Source organism: Lycium barbarum, chromosome 11 (genome assembly GCF_019175385.1).
Source record: "Lycium barbarum isolate Lr01 chromosome 11, ASM1917538v2, whole genome shotgun sequence".
In the NCBI taxonomy this organism is placed as follows: Eukaryota; Viridiplantae; Streptophyta; class Magnoliopsida; order Solanales; family Solanaceae; genus Lycium; species Lycium barbarum.
In genome coordinates, this window is record NC_083347.1 from 45,574,220 (window position 1) to 45,579,703 (window position 5,484).

Here is a 5,484-nt window from a genome sequence, read left to right on the forward strand (position 1 = left end):
ATGTAGTACTGCTGTCATGCTATCCATAGGCATACTGTCTTCCTTTCTTTTAACGATCATTGAAATTCCTAAAAATATTCCTCTTTTAAAACTCTCACCTCTTACAGTGCTACAATTTCTCTTTACTAATCACAATTGTCCCTGATACTTATCCTTGGTCACTTGCATGCCTTCTCACTTCTTCTGTTACCCTTTTGGGGTACGTTTGCTGCATATTTAATTATAACAAAAAAATTCTCTGGTACGTGCGATTCGAATCATAGCTCGGAACACAACGTATTGCATTGACAAAACTTATTTCCTTGATTTGCTAAACCTTCATTATCTTTTCATGCCTCCTTTCCCATATTTGTCTCATAATATACTTGCATTTAGTCCATTTCAACTTTTCTTTAGCACATCCTTGCTATATTAGTTCATCTCGAATTTCGACTCCTTCAAGCCAGTACATTTCCTTCTTCTGTACTTGGGAATATTCTAATTCGTCTAAGAATGTTCTCATATACCAGTAACATTCGAGTATTGATTGTCTTTGGTAGTCATTTGGCCGACCCTACAGATCCTTCAACTCCTCTAGTCCATATAATGCCGAAGTTACTTTCATTGCATGGTTTGACTTTTTTTTTTTTTTTTGCTAATTGGATTCTTGTATCAAGTCGAATGTCCACACATATTGGACCCAAGTCAAACCACTTCCTTCCTTCATGCCTAATAGTCCACTAGGTTAATGAATCAATGGTGATATCAGAATTCGTTAGGCTCCTTAATAGAATGCCTGACTATACCGTGCTCCTTTAGCCACAATTTTCCTTCATAGATATCCTTTCACCAGTACCCTTGAGATTCCTCTTACTCTTGGTTCCTAATTCCGAGTTGGATTTATACCATACCAGTAAAAGTCGAGACTGTCTCTCATTCATTCTCACGATTCGTCCTTTCCTTAATTTGTCTCATAGTGTCCCATAGTTTCTCTTAACTAATTGTTTGTATCATAATTATGCATCATAATCCTTCTAATGTCCCGCCGATTCTCGTTCTCATCATGAAATTTTAGTAAAATACGCCCTTTTCTTTCTTCCTTCGTTCATTTCTTATTTTCCTTTACGATACCATAGCTTGCTTGTACATATGCCTATTCCTCGTATATCCATCTTGTTTCCTTTATAATCGCATCTCTATTCCAAATCCACTGTCGTATGCCATCACCGTCTACCTTTGGCCAACCTTACTAATTTATTAAGCTTCCTCTTATCGTCACCGATCACATAACTTCCTTTAATTAATTTATAACCACATTTTCTCGTACTTCTGTCCTCAAGGTCCTCCTTGATTTCCTTTGCTCTTAAAGTGCTCTTTCGCATTTGCCACTTAATAATATCTACCTGGAGGGTTGCAGAACATTCCACTATGAATACAAACCCATCTTGATCTCGTATATATATATATACTTCTAGGGTGAAACTTTCCCGTACTCGTTAACTTCCTCTTCCATAGCAATATCTCTTTGTTATCTTTTACTAACCAATCTAATCTATAAATCGTAATACCGTATTTGAGTTCCTAATGTCAACTCTCTTTATGTTTCCAATAAGTCCCAATCCTCCGAAATCTCGGATGCAACCCATTCCACTTTCTTTATTTACTAATCATTTTTTTCCTCCAGGGTTTCTCCTTTAAATGAAATTAAAATCACTCTAAAACTTCTCTTTGAAAGCGTATCATAGTTATCCCTTCAATCATGACTTACCAAACGGCTAATGGTCACATTTTCCCTTTACACTTTCTCTATAGACATGCAAACAATTCAATTTGTAAAAAATTTGGCAGAGTTTCCTCTATAATTCATACTACCTCATTCCTGCACACAGCCCAGAGAACACATCTAATGCCCCACAGAGCAATCACCAATACTCGTAATATCTTGCTCAAGTTCTTATATCAACATCTATCCATATTAATAAAACATGAAACATACCTTTCAAATGAACAACTTCAATTTCCTCGTAGCGGCATAATTAACTGCTTATCCATGATCAAAACATTTGGGTTAGGATTAAGGACATCATATCCTATGATTTAGCTCTATGTCACGATCTAAGATAAGAAAGAAAGGTCAATGGTTCCTAAATGCCCTGCAGCCTCTTGTTTACAAGTGTGGCGCGCTTCACACCCATAAACAAGACTCTACTGGACACGGCTCGTAGACATTCCCTAGGACGAACTGCTCTGATACCAATTTGTCACACCCCTATTAGGAGTATGACGGGCTCCAACCCGTAGGCCGGGAACCACCTGACTTATCTGTTACTTTGAATATCGTAAACCATAACTCAAAGAACACCTGCACGCAGAAAAGGCCCAACATAGAAATATCTGATCATTCAGCGCATATGTTCATATGCGTACCGACAAGGTCTCCATAACATAACGTATATCATAAAGCCGGCAAGGCTAACAGTAAAGTATCAAGAGCTCAAAATAAGGCCGACAAGGCCACTAAAACATTATACAACAATATGAACCGGTGGATCTATAAAACATCTAACTGTACACACACGTCTACGAGCCTCTACATAGAATACGAATGATCATAAGGACAATACCAAATAGACTGCAGCTCCGAAGTAAGTGGAGTGCTTCTGAGAATCTGCTGATAGAACACCTACGGGTCTGATCCGTCTCCCTGCCTACCTGCGGGTATGAGTGCAGCGTCCACAAGAAGGGACATCAGTACGAAAAATATACTGAGTATGTAAGGCATGAATAACAACATACTATAGATATGAAAGGTAACATAGAATAAGAGAGATAACCTGTACATCTGAATGCCTCATAAGGCAGATGACATGTATGCTTAGCCTTAAAAAAACATTTTATACATATACATAGTACCATGCCCGGCCATTAAGGCTCGGTGTCAAATATATAGTATCATGACCGGCCATTAAGGTTCGATTTCATATATATAGTATCATGCCCGGCCATTGAGGCTCGGTGTTATCATCATTAGCCCCCGTCCGGGCCTCCCGCGTCCGGGACAATATCATAACATGCCCACTGCAGTGGTGTGCACATCTACGTGCCATGCCCGGCCGAATATAGCGCGGCGCTGTGTGAGAAAATACATATATATATATAAAGCATGCATGAGAGCCAAATAAAAGCTACGACTCTATCGGAGTGACGTAAGGTCGGTAACCTCTGATTTATGCTATGGAGCAATCATCATCGCTATATCTCACCTTGAAAGAACTATTATTATAAGGCGAGATCAACAACAATGAATAAAAATCAAGAAAATCACGAAAATAACTCAACATTCTCATATTCACATTGAAATCATAAGCTTGGGACTTTTAAACATGAAATCATCATCACTATCGTAATCATCATAGAAACAGTCTCATCTTTAGCATCGTCATTAACATTGTAAAAACATGTTCGTTGTTGTTGTCATAAAAGCTTATAGAATCATAAATCTTTGACTCGAAAAATAGGAAAATTTTGGAAAACATTTATGGATTATCAAGAAAAAAGTCATGCCTTTGAATCATGAACTCTAACTTTTGGAAGTAAGGAGGTTATGAAACATATGTAAGGAATTATAACATAGGAGTTTCTAGAAATAGGATCATCGTCATCATAAAACATGTTTATCTTTAGCATCATAAGAACTTTATAAATCATGAATCTCTAGCTTTTGAGAATAAGAATATTCTTGGAAAACATTTATGGATTCACAGAAGGGATCATGGGACATTTGGAAAACACCTATTGGATTCATAAGAAAGAAATCATGCCTTTAGAAGAAAGGGACTAGCCTTAACATACCTGTTCAGCCTCCAATTATCTACATTTATTCGTCCGAGCTCGCAAGTCTACATTTAAGAGGATTCACACAATCGTTAGACTCATCGTTATATGCTTGTCTTAGTCCTTCAAATAAATCCATTTATAATCTGCCGAAATTCGGGCAGCACCTCCCCTGTTTATATGCATAGCCCGAAATCACAATACCAACAAAACAACAACTACAACAGCACCAACATCATCATCAATACCAAAATATTCCATAAAACATCCCATGCGATGTTTGTCCAATTTCTCAACCAACAACGTTATTATACAACCATTTCATCACTCTCTCTTCGTAAATAAACCAAAAGTAATATTAATAAGGAGAGATTCATACCTTATTTTTTTTGTTAAAACAGGATATCTTCACTATCCACCTTGAATCCGCCGCAAAACCATACTAGAATCACATCTATGCGTTTATCCGAGCTTCGATTAATACTCCGTCACTTGAAAATTGCTTACTTTTTGATTCCCTCACTCCCTCTTCAAATTTTCTAGAATTTTCTGGGCAACTTTGGGATAAAATCTGGTGAAAAAAGAGGGTTCTTACCCTTTTTATAAGGGTCAAATTCGGGTCTGGTTCACTGTAGCATTGTACTGTAGCAGCACTGTAGCAGTCGGTTACTGTAGCAGTGTTGTAGCACGCGTTTCTGCTCTGTCAACTGAACTTGTAACGTCCATAATTCTCTACTCCGATGTCCTATCGACTAGCGGTTTATTGCGTTGGAAACTAGACTCGACGAACTTCATTTTAGGCTTTGGTTTCACTCCAAAACACTTCATATGCTAAGAGATATTCGTCCCTAAACTTGGACCAAAATTTTCATACGAAACTTTACCCATCCTTTCTCCAAAGTCGTACTACTCCCCTTGCATGATATTTATCATTTATTATACTTGATAATGGTCATGTTCTTGTGTTTCAAAATAGTCTTTCCCGATTACGACTTACGAGATCGTAATTCATCCTTTATTTCATTGTTACGTACTTCCCATGGCTTGTACCTTCCAAAACATCATGGGACGTCTCCGATACCCCATTACTACGGTGATGTACGTGGCATGCTCATGCTCTGAAAGTGCGGGGTGAAACAGACTACTCAAATTAATATCCTTTCTTTTTGTCATTTTTTTCCATTTTCCTGCGTCAATCTACTAAATTCAAGCAAGTCCTAACTCATGTAGTTAACGGGAGAAAAAAAAGTTTGATCATCTTCCTTTGCCTAACTCATGTAGATATGGACTATAGCACTTCCTGCATTTTTCAGTTATCTTTTTGTCTTCTTTATTTGTTTTCAAATTTTCACCTCAATACTTATACCAATTAAACTTCTACTCTTAATAATTTCATTAACTTCATGATTTTTAAGTTTTCATATTCATAACCCCAACTATTTAATTTTCAAATTTAAGATACCTTATGGTATTCCTCAATTTTTCCCTATATAAATTCACAATTTTTTGCTTCATGAAACCACTATCCAAGACTATTCCTTTTCATTATAAGGAAAATGTGTTTTTTTTTCTTTTTGTTTACTTGCTCATGTGTTCTCTCTATGCAACTTCTTTAGTTTGAGTTTTTATGAATTTTGAGTGTCGTAAGTCTGTATTTTCGTCTAGGCTCAA